This window comes from Rhineura floridana, chromosome 2, assembly GCF_030035675.1.
Source record: "Rhineura floridana isolate rRhiFlo1 chromosome 2, rRhiFlo1.hap2, whole genome shotgun sequence".
Lineage (NCBI taxonomy): Eukaryota > Metazoa > Chordata > Lepidosauria > Squamata > Rhineuridae > Rhineura > Rhineura floridana.
Genome location: NC_084481.1, coordinates 53,800,729 through 53,817,796, shown reverse-complemented (window position 1 = coordinate 53,817,796; position 17,068 = coordinate 53,800,729). Strand labels below are relative to the sequence as shown.

Sequence of the window (17,068 nt, the reverse complement as noted above, 5' to 3'; positions counted from 1 at the left end):
TGATCAATAAATTGGGGTGGGGGTTGAGCTCAAGACCAGATTCCATGTGCGAGTCGAATGGTCGATAATACCTTGCAAATTATTGTGTGCTGCCTGTAACCAGCTGTTCTTAATTTATGAATATGCAACCAATTCATGTAAAAACCAAATCCCAGCACTATTTCTCTCTTCAGAGAAATCCCAGTAGTTTTTCCTTGTTCTAAATATTAGCTCTGTTAAGGATACAAATATCAGAAAGCTTCAGAGCAAACAGGGCCAAACTATTGGCATTTCATGCACTAGGTCCATTAACACAGCAGGGGTTGTCAATCACTAGAACATTCCTATAACAGCTTGGGCAATATGACAATGATCTTCCAGGAGGAAAAAGGGGGGGGAATCAAAATCTCTGAAGCTTACTCAAAGTCCCCTTGCCAGCCTAATGCCTTTTCCCCATTTTTCCTTTTTTGGCATCAGCCAATCAGATTGTCAGCCCTGACCTAGTAGAAGACTTGCATCAAGCTTCAAACATTTAAAAACATCAATCATAAAAACAAAGACAGGACATTGAATTATGCAGTATTAACCTCCAGGGTTTGCATACAAAGACCTTAGATTTATTTATGTCCCAGCGCGTTAAGAGCTTCAGTACACCGTTCTTTGCACCAAACCGGCTGCCAATTTGATGAACCTCTCTGCCCTCAGCAGGAGTGCAGCATCTTTGATTAATGAGTGCATGCTTGTAGAAAAGTGTAAGAACAGAAAAACAGGGTTAAAAACACACAATTATGTCTCTGCACATCCATTGGACCAATGCAGTAATTATCTTCGAGCCGAATTTCCTGTCACAGAAAAGGAATTAAGAATGTTTTGCTTACAGGAGAGATTTGTCCGAACACTGCAGCTGTAATAGCCTTTCTGTATATTTTCTCACAAATACAAATGTTATCCTTAGTCAATGGGTATGCATCTCAGTGCAACTCTGTTTCTGTACCAACATAATAACTTGTGGTTTTTAAAAACATGCTTATTTTAATCCCAATCCTGAACATATGAAGAAAAGCTCCATTGTATGTAAACAGAGAACTTCCATGTGAAGCATTTAAAAGGGAGGTGTGGATGTAGATGTTTTACTTTTAATATTATGCACTCCTGATCAAATCATTAAATCACAATAGTTGTATTTATTTCCCCCTGCCCTTGTATGATGTTCACCAAAAAAAATCTTTTTAAAAAAATAACCAAATATAAGGTACAACGGACTAGTAACATTTTAAGATCACTGCCGTCTATGAATGTTTTGAACTTTTAAAAGACTATGGGCACAGCTGTCATATAGGTGATTACATGGCAGATACATAACGAACAAAGTGGATTTTTGCTATGTGGACCCCATATAGTGGCACATCCATTATTAATCTGACCCTATCAAGGCTAACAGGCCCAATGACTATTAGTAAGGAACTGTACTGGCTCCATTTGGGTCATGTTACAATTACCTTCAAGAGTAGATATTTCAGAAATTAACATATCTTGTGTTACCATTATCACATTATGATGTTAAAAAAAGGAAAGGAAAGAACAATCTATATTGACATATTCATAGAAGTAGGTTTTGGAAAGGATCATATATATTAAAAAAACTTCATCTCTCTCTCTCTCTCTCTCTCTCTCTATATATATATATAGGACTGCACAGTGACACTTATATATATAAGTGTCACTGTGCAGTCCTATGCACACTTACCTGGGTGGTAGTTACTAACAAGAAAACATGTATAGGACTGAGCTGTAAATATTTTAAATCTGAAAGTGATTTCAAAAACACTCCTTCCTCCTGTAACCTAGCAAATTCGAAACAGGCCACATTCAAGAAAGAGGAAGACACATTCACTGGGTTTAAGGCTGCAATCCTAAACACAGTTACCAGAGAGCAAGTTAAGCTTAGAGGGATTTATTTCTGAGTAAACATGCTTAGGACTTACTTGCTTAACTCTGTGTTGAATAGTAGCCCTAGATTTTACACAAAACCCAAATGTGCATCTGGTTACCCTGTTTTGTATTTATGTGTGGAAATATGGAAAAGGGCAAACTAAACCAACATGCAAGGGTTGCTGGATTCACAGAAACAGATGCAGGTAAGTAATGGAGGAAAATATCCCTTTTGTTCTATATTGTCCACACACAGTTGCACTTGCAACAATGATATGCACAAAATAGAGAAGAATGAATAGGGCAATAATGTTTTAAATGAAAAGTTTGTCTTAATCTTACAATTGTATCAGTCAAATTTATATATCTAACATGGTCAGCATATCACAGAAATTATTTTTCTATTGTAGGAAACTTAATTCATTTATGTTAAACTATTATTAACCTTACTCATACAATAGTAAGCCAGAGTTGCAAGCTATAGCTTACTGGGAACAAGCAAACATGTTAGCGCATGTTGATCAAACACACTCACCCCCTTCCCTTTCCCATGCCAGGAAGAAACAAACCAGGGCACTGGCTTAGTGCTACATGCGAACCAGAGCTCATGGGCCACAAGCACTGGTTCACAAGTAACACCAAGCCAGTGCACTAGTTTGTTTTCTCCTGGAGAGGGAACAAGAGGAGGGGGCAGGCACGATTTGAGCCCAGCACATTTGCTCATTGCCAGTAAGCCATAGTTTGTATAACTCTGGCTTACCATTATTTCCAAACCAAGCCACTATGAAATGCTGTTGTATATGCCAAAGTTAGTAGGGAAGTATATATGAAGTTATGCTACCTCTTTGAAAAAATGCATTATTTGAGTATATTTTTGCACGCACACACAGAGTTCTATGCATGTAATCTTTTGTTTGGAGCTGTCCCCTCTACTGAAGTGAAATGGAAAGCCTCTATAAATAGGGAAACTCCCTCTAGCAATGAAACCCTCAGGCAGCAAAGGATCACTGAATCAGGCTGCATATGTACATTCAGTAAACACACAAAATCCATGAAAAGATTGCTGTGGTGAAGATGCAGCCCACAACTCAGCTAAATGAATAGGAAAACTGTACTGGGTACGCTACAAGCAAACACTAATTTCTTCGTCGAAGTTAGCTAGAAGTGCAGCTACATTAGAAATGAACAGTATTACATTAAATGTACTAATGTACAATAAAATCTTTTGCACACATGCTGATTGCACATGCTGCAATTCTTTACACATTTATTTTTAAATTGGTTGGACTCACTTTCAGGTAAACAAGAATTAGACCAGGCTATCATCCTGACTTAGCCAGAAAACTTATTTCCATTTCAGCCAGCGACAATTTATTTTATTTCAATGAAGACCTGGATATCACACTTGGATCTATTATACCTATTCCCATTAATTCCACTGACGTTATTTCTCTTTCTACCTCGTTTTCTCTCATATTGACATGTGGTGTACGCTACCTGCAAAATATTGAAACATATGTACCTCAGTGCTAACATTATCTTCAAGTAAATTCCCTTTTATTTCAAAGCAGCTGGCTTGCAAGTAACTGTTTAGGATCATCATGCTGAATTAAACAGTAAGAACTGCAAGTTAACATAATGTCATTGGGTGTTTTTTTTATAATGGTCACTTTTATGGAAAATTGTTTAGAAATGCATGAACAGAAGTGTCAGTTAATATTTCAAAAGAGTTATTTTTAGATGAGCTAACCAGTCATTATATCTGTTATTCAGCAGAAGCACATTAGAATGGAATGACTGTAGCACATCCATTTCAGAACTGTAACAAGGTTGATCATAAGAAAAAACTACAAAATAGTACAAATAAATCAAAGTGCCATCCTGAACATTTATGAAAATAAAATGTAAGTAGCAGAGATCAATATGACTCTGGTCATGCTGCAAAATCCTGTGCCTGGCTACATAAGAAGATACAAAGCTGCCTTATACCAGCTCAATATTTGTCCACCTAGTCTAGTTTTGCCTCTGACTGGCAGTGGTTCTCTTGGGTCTCAGGCAGAGGCCTTACAGGCCCCTTCCAACTCTACTATTCTATGATTCTATGCAGCTGGACAGCCATCTGTCGGGAATGCTTTGATTTGGATTCCTGCATTGTTGGACTTGATGGCCTTATAGGACCGTTCCAACTCTACTATTCTATGATCTTCTGCTACTTGTTCCTTTCAACTAGAGATGCCAAGGGCTGATCATGGGGACTTTTGCACTGCAAAGCATATCCTGTAGCACTGAGCTACGGTCCCTTGGAAGTAAGTATCACCAAGTTCAGTGTTGTTACTTATGCCCCAGTAAGTGTACTTTGGATTGCAGCCTTATAGAGAACTGGAAGATCCTGGTTTCAACCTCACCTGGGTTACAAACTCACTAGATCACCATAGGCAAGCCATTATTCTCTTAGCCTTAGGTCTCCATCTGCAATATGGGCACAATAGTACTTGCTTCCCTTGCATGACTGCTGCTAATAATTACTTATATAATATAGAATGAAGTGCTTTGAACACTTGAAATGTACTGTACTACCAACACCACCATCACTACAGCTCTCTCAAATTACCTACACCACCACCTGACTTACAAAAATAGCTTATGAAAGTTCTCTCAACTATCTGTCTTGTAGAAAGGTTCTCCCCTTCCATTGCTTGATTTCATTCAAGCACATATTCATCTGCAGGAGATACATTTTCAACTAGCTTTCCAATGTGAAAACATAATTGTCTATCTTATTAACTTTGTCAGCAATTTTCTTGCCAATTCCAGCATTTTATAAATACATTCATTTTATTTTTTGAAAAAAGGTCATTGCCTGTTGTCAAAAACTGTTTAACATAAATGACCAATAGGAATGTCCCCATGGGCAATAAAATTTGAGGGCCTCAATTACATTTTTTTTAAACACACTATATACTGCTGCTTCTGCTCCTCACTGAAATCATCTGAGTGGCTTCAAAATCACAACTCACTTGAGTAAAAGTAAACATCATTCTACCCCTATTCCAATTCAAAACCAGAAAATATCTATGAGCCATACTGGTCCATGACCCTCAGCCTACCACATGCAAGATCTATTGTCTACAATTGGACTTAAGCATGCATAACTCTGTGCTGGGTTCTGATAATTATTTTCAAGGGTGAATCTTAGCTTTAAAAGTAAAGAGCACCATGAGATGAGGCCTATTTTAAGAACAACAACATACTATTGGCTCAGAAGAAGCATAGTGCTGATTCTAAGGATGCTTTTACCCCATCAAGTTATTTATCATGAGTTTTATTTTATTCTTAATCTTTGGGAACAAATCATACTAGTTCTAGATATGGTATAATAAAAATATTTAGAATCTAGAAGCAATCAAGCACCCGCACATCTTTTAACTAATTTAGGGAGATCAGAAAGAAAGCATGAACTTTCTTGCAACTGTGATATTCTACATCTTGTGTTGGAACACAAAAGTAGCAACAAAGACATTAACAATTGCAGTTCAAGCTGGGAGTGACTGTTCTGTTTCAATTCAATGACACCACTAATGGCTTCTTAGCAGCTCCATGAAATCAACCAGCTGTCAAGCCGATGCATCAGAAGGAACAGTTACGCACTCCCCTAAGAAAAAGGAACACATCAGGATGTTTGGCAAAACATCTGCTCCTTTACGCTGCAGTTCTATAATAAACATGCAAACAAAGAAATTAGAAAAAAGGTAAAAGCGACCAGACATCCAAGGCTTTCATTACCCTTTTATTTGAATAAGTGGCTTGTAATAAACGGGGGGGAAACACCCTCAGACCATCAATTTGTGTAGCAGATCTTATCTTAGCATAAACCCATAGACAACTAGAAGGTACACTGTTCAGTTTGTGTATAAATATTTTTATAGCTCCAGCTATCTTAACCAACTATTATTCACAGATCTCTCTCTCTCACACACACACACAAAATTAGCGAACAGTGATTTTAACTATTTCACAATGCAAACTATTCTACTAAGCCTGAGCTTTAAAAGTTAACATCACTTTTTTGAAATATAAGTCAACATGTTACTTGATTTAGCTAATGGATAAATATTAGTATTATAATCCTACAGTTTAGCAGTCCACGAGACACACTGTTCATACATTTGTTTATCAATTGCAAAAGAATTTTAACAATTTAAAAAATTATCTAGTTCTCCAAATCCTCAGCTCTCAAATCCTCTCATATTCACTCCCCCACACCCCTTAAATTTACAAAACCAAAATATGTATGCATTAGGTTCTTATTTTATATGCTATTTCAAAATCTAAGGAATTTAAAAAATCTTCCTTGTCAGATTAGACTTAAATTGTGTTAAATCTAAAATGCACCTCTTAAATATTTAAGCTTTCCAACTCCCCCCAACAAACATCCAATGCAGAAAATTATTTCAGCTAGTTTTCTTGGTATTTCATGCTGTATTGATTATGCAGCATTGTGAACAAAATGTGCACACAGTTTACAATAGGTGTGGATATCAAATGTAGTTAACTACCATTTTCTTAAACTGCTTATCTTCTATTGCTCACCATTTATAATCTGCCAAATCTTCCAGGCCTTTATTGCATGTATAATTTAAAGCCATCTGTTCTATGCGTTTTTAACTATTTCAACATTTTCATCTATCTAAGATTCACATAAGTGGCAGCCTTTCAATCCAACCAGGCTTTCTAAACTGGCTTCTTTTTTTAAATGAAAAAGAAAATAACACAGTAAGGTCTATTGTTTACTTTTGTAAACATGAAAGCATATTTCCTACTAAAGCATAAAAAATGCTAAATCTGTCATTTAGTTTAGAGAGCACTGAAGAAAAGAACATCTTGATGTTCTAAAAATGTTCATCTTAGTTTCCATGTTAATTGTAGTCAATGGTGCCCCCCCCCCAAAACCATGAAGACAAAGGGAATGCAAATTAAACACAGGGAGTTTCATGTTGTTAGTGCAAGTGTAAATAGGTGGAAAGAAAAACAAAACAAATACAGGAAGCAGAATAGAAAAGTGGAATTCTATTCAAATATCCTATTATTTATGCACTACTCATCATTAAGTTTTGCCCTGTAATCAGGTTAACTTTTTATAAAAAGAAAAAAAGAGTATCTGTCCAGGAGAGATAAATTAAAAGCACAGTACTTTTTGTTGATTCTTTTGAAACTGGAGACAATAAGAGCTTAGAGCCAGAGGTAATGTGATTCTTTTTTCTTTTTCAAAGGAGTAATGTAGAACTTAGTATACTAACTATATTTTAAAAGTCCGGACAACAGCATCTGGGACATCATCTACTGTGTGGACATTATTTACAGGTCCTCTGCTAAGTTCATAAAGAATACAGTAAAAGAAAGATCTACAATTTTTTAAATTTATTTTGGGGTTGGAGAAAAGAGTTTGCTACCCTCTTTGTCATCAGCTATGCAGGCAAGGTTCTTAAAGCCAATGCCATCTCCTGTCCTTGATGCTGTCACAGGGCCATTTGCAAATGAACATATTTCTAATCAATCAGTGAACTGCTTATACTATATATGTCCTTAAAAATAACACACCTGGCAATTAAATTTTTTTGTATGTGAGCTAGTGAAAGGTCAGAATACTAAAAGAAATTACGGCCTACATTATGTATAAATCCAGTTATTTCTCCACCTGTTAAAACAAAAATACGCTGACTCCTCTCATACTAACACCTTCTACATGTTTTAATAAGGTAAAATTATATGCTCACTCTTCAATATAGCTTAAAACTTGTTAGACCAGAAATCTTTTGAGAGACAACAAACACAAGCACACACAAAAACACCGAGTTGGGGGGGGCCCTTTAAAAACTTTACATGACGTCACTGTTTGTCCCTGTAAGATTCCCTAAACTTTGTGCCTTATCCAACAGGACGCGAAGGATTTCATCCAGTGTTATTTAGAGAAGGACACACACACACACACACTTGATTTTTTTTAATGCCCAAGATGGCGAAAGGCTTGTTGTTTAGAGGGCAGAAAAATGGAGGATATTGTAATATACACAAAGGGATAAATTTCAACAACTCGGCCAAGGGCTGCAGCTGCTTCTCTGGCTTTATAAGGAATCAACACACACACAAGAGAAAGGGGGAGAAAACGAGAGAGGGAAAGAAAACAAAGCAGCAAAGCCCCGACAACCACAGGCGAGGTTTCTCCTTGCTTGCTCTCCTGCAGCCCATTCCGCTTTTCAAAACCAGAAAGCGGAGTTTTGGGATCAACTCTGGCAATGTAGCGTGTGTGTTTTTTAAGCATATTAAGAGAGAGGGAGTGAGTGTAGGGGGAGCTTACTGTGGGATCGAAGGGGAGGGGAAAGGTGGGGGACTGCAGAGAAAGGCGAAAGATCTCTTACTTTCCTGTTTACACGCCCTCGCCCTCCCGTCCAGACGGGTAGCCCTCCCGACCCCTCTTCTCCCTCCGACCAACCAGCAGGGGGAGGCAAAACGGATGGGGCAGTTAAGGAGCGGGAAGGAGGAAGAGGGCGATCACACTACGTCTTGGCTGTCACACCAAAGGCGGCTCAATCAACCCAGGGAGAAAGATCAGAGGGCTGCGATTTAGAGAGAAGGGGGAAAGGCCGGGAGGAATGACACAAAAGCGAAGACAATCCAAGGGGAGGAGGGAAGGTCGCTTGTAGGCACTGGGAGGCAGACGTGGCCGTGCGTGTTCCGCCGGCCCTGGGATAACCCAAGACCCACGAAATAAAAAGTTGAAGTGTGTGTATGTGTGTCTATGTCAGAGAGAGGAGGGTACAAATCGCTTGGCACTCAGATCTCACCCGCCCGCCCCGCAGAGCAGAGATTTCCACCCACCAGCCATACACGCCTGTGCCAGCCCACCCGCCCCTCCTTGTCCCGAGTGCACAAGGTCAGTTTCACTTTCCAGACTTGGACCTCCTCCTCGTACTATTACAGACGCACCGAGGCTAATAATAGTCATTAATAAATTACATACATTTAAAGACTCCCAAACATCCCTCCGATGAAAACACGTCAAGCCCAGCAACAAAGAGATGTTAGAGAACCACCACAAGACGCTCCAAGAAGCCCGGACAAACCAGCCAGGATCTCGCCTCCCCCACCACAACCCCCCGTCTCCTTACATCTCCACTCTCTACCTCCCTCCGCCCGGCTTGCAACAACAGCAGGAAGAGGCAATTCGACAAACATAATCCACACTTCCACCGTAAGCAATCTCCCCCTTTCCCAAAATCGATTCTAACTCACCTTTACAGTTTGGAAGAGAGATTTCGTCCCCTCCAACAACATACACACCTCTTTTCTCGGAGGGGGGGGGCTGAGTTCAAAAGGATGGATGCGTGTTATCTGGAAGATGGGAATGCTGCTTTCCCCGAAATAGCCTGAAGTGAGTGAAGAAAGGCTAGGAGATCTAACTAGGAGGATTCATGATAGTGTAACCGTCTGTGTGTGTGCGTGTGTGAATGTGTGTGTGCACGCGCTCTCGCTCTGTGGCTCAGATTGAAGCAGATTCTCTTCTCAAGGTTTATTCAGCTTCACTTCCAGGCGAAGCCTTCACCAACCAAAGTGACGTCAACCAACTCGGCTCCTCTCTTTCTAACAATGAAAGTTGCTGTTAAAGAAAGAGACGGGGGGAAAGAGCGAGAACTGTTTATCTCATTGCAGCCTCAGTAAGAAATGACCGGTCAGATCCTTGCCCCCCCCCAAAAATGCAAAACCAGAACAAAAGCCGTAAGGAACCCAGAAACATTCTCGCTTCTTCAAAGTTCACCCTCTGTGTCACTGAGTCACTTAGCAGTGTCTCCTCAAGTGGTAAGAAAGTTGAGCTGAGTTGCTTCGTTTGGCTTTAAAATAAGGGCTGCTGCAAATGTGAATCCATTAGTTTAGACTAGCTATTAAACTATTACTTTTCATTGAAGCTAAATGTAAACATTTCGGGAGATGATTTAAAATGTAAAATAGGCGAGGAGGTATTGGACGCCCTTTGGTATAGGGAGTGTGCAAGCCACACCAGGTACACAGAACTCTTCCAAGAAGCAGAAAGGGGAGGGATTGAGAGATTGTGATCAAACTAAAAGGTAAACCCACCAAATAAACCACCCATCATGTTGTTTTATATGCAGTAGGATAAAATTACATCCAAATAAATAGGATAATTTGGATATTTAAAAAAAATTTAAGTTGATTTAAGATGAAGAGTTTATTATTACTACTACTATTACTATTATTATTATTAATTGCATTTATATCCCACTTTTTCTCCAAGGTCCACAAAGTGGCGTACATGGTTTTCCCCCTCCTACGTTAATCCTTAGGCTTACAGCTCTGACTAGAGCACTCTTTTCTTGGAAGTAAAACTTCACTTATATTAATGTGGAAATGTGGTAGGGCTGAAAGAAGAGTTCTTCTACTGACCTTATGGCATATAACATTTTCCTGAGCCATTGCAATATACTGGAATCTGGTCATTATAATAGATAAAAACTGTTAAATATCTCTTTGTATATAAAAAAGGGGGAAATACACAGCACTCCTCTGATTCAATCGTTTGCTACACATGTGATCTTTCCCTCTCACATATTCACCTAGCATAAAAGTCAAGCTAAGTCAGGGTTAAAGTACACTGCAAACAAAGAATTGCTTCCTGTAAACTATAGAAGAAAGGGCTTAAAATACAGCCAAGAACATAGTTTAACTAGAAATTAAGGGGGGGTAATGCAAAAGGATGTTTTCTTGCACTCTGAAATTGGAGCATGTAAGTTGCTGACGATGCTTTGCACTGTCAAGAGCCATTTGAAATGTGAAGGTTTTTAACATTAGATGTGAACAAAAACTGGTTGGAACATCAAAATAATATGCACATGTAGAGAGATACGATTGTTTTGTGTTTCCTCTTCCAGGCACTGGCTGTGATTTTAATTGTGCTGAAGGATCTTCATTAGTATTAGCACATGGAGAGATTTCACAAAGCTGCTTCATTAGGAGAGAGAAAAAAAAGCTTGGCAGACTAGGTCTTTTTGCATGCAATGAGAATGTCAGCCTTACCTCGGTCATTTGTAACATAATAAGTGCAAGCACAATGATTGCAATGCAGGAACACTGGGGGAAGGGCAGAAATACTGCCTGTCTGACAAAGATATCTGAAAAGCTCCTTGTTACACAGAAAAATGTATTCTAAAAAATTAGTAAAAATTATGCCCTGGCAGATTGATGAAAAATCAGCTAATGGGGCTATGATTTTAATTGTAATATTAGTAGTATTTTATTTTGTTCCTAGGATTCACATTTAGCAGCAGAATTGTTCTAGCATTTATTGATTTTTTTTTCACTGCCACATTCCCGGAATACAGATTTTAATCATTTCACTACACCACACTCAGTAATTTCATTAAAAACCTGGAACCTTCCATCCCCAGAAAAGCATTTAATTTCAATGACACACAATTTCTCTTAGCAGCAAACTGTCTCAACAGTAAAAACTGGCCTAAGGTTCAAATGCATAATTTAATCCTGAGTTCTCCATGCTCTGCATTCCTTTGAAGCTATAATTTGACTAACTACCTAATAACTGTAATGACAATGATTTTCTTATAATATATTATTAACCCATATTTAATTAACTCAAAGGCCAAGCTCTGTACATGTTTGATTGGGTCAGTAGTTCTGTAACCTCAAAATTTACTAATAATATTCTTGGAGAAAAATGTGGCATAAGAATATAGCCATGAATATACCCAATTAGACATTTCACTCAAAATGCTACACATCAAAAGCTCATAAATTTTCTCAAAAGGTCAGTACCATATCTCAAGAGATAACTGGATTTTAAAATGCACAACAAATAAACAATGGAATTTTAGATAATTCACACAATTAGTTGTATGGGTCTTATGCAGATACTTAAAAAATCATCACCATTACAATTTAGAAGGGAAAAATGTTAATAATGTTGGGAACAAGTAAAAACAGTCATTTAATTTACAATTATTACTAAGGAGAACACCTACAAGTGTAGTCAAGAAAAGCCATTACATTTAAAGTACTATCACTTTTAGGCTGCACTCCTAAAAGTTGCTTTGCTGTCAAATAAATGTGTAGGATAATAAGGAATACTAACTGCTACCCCTGTGGAACATCAGAAAATATTATGTGATAACATGTGGAACAATATGCCTGTATATACTAGATAGAATATGCTAGATAGATATATAGGATTGAGGCCATTGCTGATAACCATATATACAACTGGCAACATCTAAGCATTACTGACAACTACATTATATTCAGAGCCAATTTTCCCCATGCTTTTACAAGTAATTTTTTATGATACATTTTCTTCTAAATTATTAGAGAATTTAAACAATAGCCCTCTCAATTCGCTGGAAAGCAATCTATTGATTTTTGCTTCAGTTTGCACTTGATGGTGTTGGTAGTCCAAATCAAATGGTGTTTCCCGAAGATAAATAGTTGCTGTCTTTTCGTTTCAACCATTTGAAAAGAAACCAGTTAAATACAATAAGTTTCTTTTATATTAAAATGTTAATTATTATACTCTTAATCAACAGAAATCTATATAACTGAACACTGCTGATGCATTTGGGACGAGCAAGTGTTATATCAGAAATGTTTATAGTCACCTTCTAAATTTGGCTTCCTTTCCTTGAGCCGTGGTTCTCTGCTTTAAAAACAAATACTATATCTGTACAATAAAATAAGATTTTTTGCCTATATTTCCATGATGAATTAATTTATTAAACCATTTATGTTGTTATAAGTTCTTACTCTGCAAATGCTACCTTGAAAAAATCCAGTATAGCCAGTAATATACAACATTCTTCTTTTGGGACTCTTCTTTTTCGTCCTGCATGCCTAGGGAATCTGACAGTTCTTGCACCAATTCATTGCAGTCTTCAGAAGGGTTACTAATTGTATGGAAGTAACTTGGAGAAAACAGCTAGAATTATGAAAAGGTGCTGCAACCTACAGTTCATATAAGCCAGGTCTTGCAAAGTTACCTACAGTTTATATGAGTAATCTTATCTCAGTATATTGAGCTATATATATGGTTGAAACAAGAGGTGAAATCCAGTGCTGCCATCCTGCTTGCAGAACAGCTTTGATCTAGCAGAGATCATCACTAATGCAACACAAGGGATTTTTTTCCAGTTACCCTTCCTGCTGCAGCCCCCAATGCCTCCCAAAAATCTGTTCCCCAAAGTTGGAGAACCCTCCAAAACAGCATGGAAAGTGGAGTGGTAAGCTGCACAGGAAGGGGGCATTGGAGACAATCGCCTCCCCTTCTCATACGTTAGTGGGTACCTCCCCTAGGTCAAAAGCTGTTCTGTGAGCAGGACAGCAGCACTGGATGCCAGCCAAAGATTTTCAAAGTTTCTACTCTAAGGGAATTATTTTTATAATTATTTGTCTGCTGGTCACAACCAGACCAGACCACTTTCACAGTCATGGCTTCCCCTCAGAGAATCCCGGGAACTGCAGTTTGTAAGGGTGCTGAGGGGAGACCCCTCAAAGAGTTATAATTCCCAACACCCTGAAAAAACTACAGTTCCCAGGATTTTTAGGAGGAAGCCCTGACTGTTACAGTGGTTATAAGAATGCTTTAAATGAATGGCCTGGATGTGAAACTGCCACAAAAACCCAACTTATTCCAGATAATTTGGCGGGGGGGAACCTATAGTGAACCAACAAATCATCTGGGGGACACTGGCTACACCTGTTGTACCTGATTGCTGCCTCACTTGAACTGAGAGTATCCCCTGGAATACACCTCCACCACTTCCCCACGGTTGCACATTGCAGGAAATCAGTAGTAGAGGAAATTAAGCTGTTTTCAGGGAAACATGTCTGTCCTTGCTTATCGTCTCTGTGAAAATCCTATATTAAGCTTCCAAGGAACCCTATGGTTTCTTGAGCCATAGTTTGAAAATTTATTGATTAATATTATATAATATTATGAGCAAGGAATTAGGCCTAAAGCTGCACAATTGTTTTCAATTACTGTGTACACCCCACTGACATGAAGCATATTTTCCGTGCATATCTTTATGTTTACTCACATGAAAAATTACATGGCTGCAGTGGAGGTGTGGGAAAAGGCCACAACAGATCATCTATGAAGATCAGAGTTAATTTCATGTACCCAACAAGTACTTTCTTTTTCCTGCAAGGTCCACACTTCTAGTAAAGGATGGAAGCATTAGCATTAAAAAATTGAAATGGACTGCCTTCAAGTTGATCCTGACTTATGACGACCCTATGAATAGGGTTTTCATGGTAAGCGGTATTCAGAGGGGGCTTACCATTGCCTCCCTCTGAGGTTGAGAGGCAGCAACTGGCCCAAGATCACCCAGTGAGCTTCATGGCTATGTGGGGATTTAAACCCAGGTCTCCCAGGTCATAGTCCAGCACCTTAACCACTACACCACACTGGCTCTGTGGAATTAGCATGAAGTACATGCTATTAATAATAGTAAAAAAGCACTGAAGCTGATTTATTAAAAAGCTAAATATTTCATTCAATTATGATGTGCAATCTATGCTTTAAAACATTGTGCTTAAAACTGATACTTCAGTGGAAAGCAGTTAAAAGTATAGCCTTCATGCTCAGAAAATTTACTCTGGGTTTAAGAGATTTATTCTTATCACAGATACTTGTTGGCACGGAATAGCTTATGCTATCATTCTCTGAGGGATATTTATACAGTTTAACATGTCTAAGTACTTTCACCTTTATGCTGTTACACACCTTGTTTTATGATGTCACCCTATAGTAGCCAAATGAACAAGAAGCTACTTCATGTCAGTATAATCAAAGAATACAGAGGGACAGAAAGCTAGTGAATACTTAAAAACAAAATGCACTTTAAATAACCACATACAACACAACTTTAGTAACTTTGCAGCTAGATTTAACTGTCATTGATCACTGTGACTTGATTGCTCTGAAGAATTATAATTACTCTTCTAGAAATCAGACTGAAAAAAATCCTACAGGAGAGTGAGTTCCATACATGGTTTTCAAAATTTGTGGGGCACTAAGAGTTTGATTGTAAGGGTACTTTTGCAGAAATTGGATCCACATCTGATCCCCTGCAATACAAGTCTCCCTACCTCCCAACCCCATCTACAGGTCTTGTCTTCAGTCACTGCATTGCAAATAGAGCCAGTGCTTATTCTGATACGTAGAAAGAACACAGATACACATTAGTGAAAACGAGGCGAAGGTAAGATTCATACATTTTGCTCCTGCACAAACCATATGTTTTCATCAGTGATGATGTACACACTAGCCTATTGGTATCTATTATAATCACACAGCCATGTACACACAGCAATCTCAACAGCAACAGACGTGCTTGCCTGAGGTGTGGAAGAGAAACATCAGTGAGATGTGGTTTGAATATTGGGCTGTTTTTAACAGTGGTTTAACTAGGAAAGAAGATCACTGACATGGTAGAAGTGTATAAAATTATGCATGGCATGGAGAAAGTGGATAGAGAAAAGCTTTTCTCCCTCTCTCATAACACTAGAACTCATGAACATCCAATGAAGCTGAATGTTGGAAGATTCAGAACAGCCAAAAGAAAATATTTATTCACACAGTGCACAGTTAAACTACGGAATTGCCTTCCACAAGAGGCAATGATGGCCATCAACTTGGAAGGCTTTAAAAGAGGGTTAGACAAATTCATGGAGGATAAGACTATCAATGGCTGCTAGCCATGATGGCTATCCTCTGCCTCCATAGTTGGAAGCAGTATGCTTCTGAATACCAGTTGCTGAAAACCAGAGGAGGGGAGAGTGCTGTTTGCACTCAGGTACTACTTGAGGGCTTCCCCATAGGCATCTGGTTGGCCACTGTGAGAACAGGATGCTGGACTAGATGGGCCATTGACCTGATCCAGCAGGGCTCTTCTTACATTCTTATTTCCCTTTTTGTAACAAGGAGGCTGTGGCATTGTGTACCAGTTGACAATTCCAAACAGCCACCAAGAGGAGTGGCCAAAATAGAACATACAACAATTTTCCAGCCATAGAAGTATAAAAGTAGGAACAATTCTTGCAATATCATGTAAGACAGGAAGGACTGCAGCAATGTTATCACTGGATGTAAACTTTCCCAAGTAACTGTAGTTATATGGAGATCCAAGTACACCAGTGGTCCAAGAGCTTCCTGAGGTACAAACGCACATGACCAGGAGAGGCTAAGCCCCAATTCATACATTTAAAAATCCCCCACATGCAAGAGCAGCCTAGTCGACCCAGTCATGTGGAGCAAGTAATGGGTGTCTTGGTCCCTCCAATGTCCTGCTCCTCTGATTTCTCCCCCCACTTCTTGAGGATCAGACATCAGTGTGGACACACAGTTTATATGTTACTTCGCTCACCTCTCTGTCGGATCGTATGACCAGAGCCTGGCAGAGACAATGGCTTATAGAAAGCCCTATGCCTATACCCATACTGCCCAGCACAGTCAGATTCAAGTTTAATAAATTTATCCGCATCCAATCCCAATCATTGTCATACTTGGACTAGGGCTTATACACATGGGAGCATAACTTTGTGCTAAAGATGCTGTTTCTACCTCCATTTTCTGTTTGCACCATCCACAGTAAGGGTTCAATGCCAGCTGCAAACACAGTGTTTTCTAGTCATACTTGAGGGGAAATATCAATCACACTGTTTCCTAAAGACCACACCCTCTAATTTAACATTACCACTCTCTCTGGTTACCTGGCAACCAAGCATGCTCAGTTTGTTCTGCCAGTAAATTTCATTTTAAAAACAACAACAAACTGGAAGTGTGACTATTTGTGTTTTCACTGGTACAATAAAGCTGAAATACAAATCTTTGTTTGAGCAATGTTATGCTTTTGTGCAGAAGTTAGGGGGAAAAGAAAATAAAGCACCATTTGCAGCAACATTAAAAAGGCTTGCAGAACAGGAGAGAGCAGCGGAAGTTTCCCTTCAGCCCACATGAAATGAAATGAAGGAAGGGAGTTGGAGGGAATGGGCATGGAGGGGGGAACAACTGACACACCCACCTAAAAGCATCAGAGCAAAGTGTCTGCAAGCCCTAGAGATATGGAGTGAAGAC

The 17,068-nt window shown here is 38.8% G+C and overlaps 1 protein-coding gene across 16 annotated transcripts in view; it reads right to left on the bottom strand.

Annotated features, from left to right (window-relative positions):
- BAZ2B (bromodomain adjacent to zinc finger domain 2B) overlaps positions 1-10,387 on the bottom strand; it is a 309,197-nt gene extending 298,810 nt beyond the window's left edge. For 4 of the 16 annotated variants that reach the window (XM_061608696.1, XM_061608697.1, XM_061608694.1 and 1 more), the window contains exon 1: positions 9,202-9,914. The gene's annotated coding sequence lies outside the window, so the exon portion shown is untranslated. Of the gene's footprint in view, positions 1-8,327; positions 8,380-8,929; positions 8,993-9,201; positions 9,917-10,368 lie in introns of those variants that run through there. The other 12 variants (XM_061608682.1, XM_061608692.1, XM_061608693.1 and 9 more) reach the window with 8 other exon arrangements.
- Between the last annotated feature and the right edge of the window lie 6,681 nt (positions 10,388-17,068).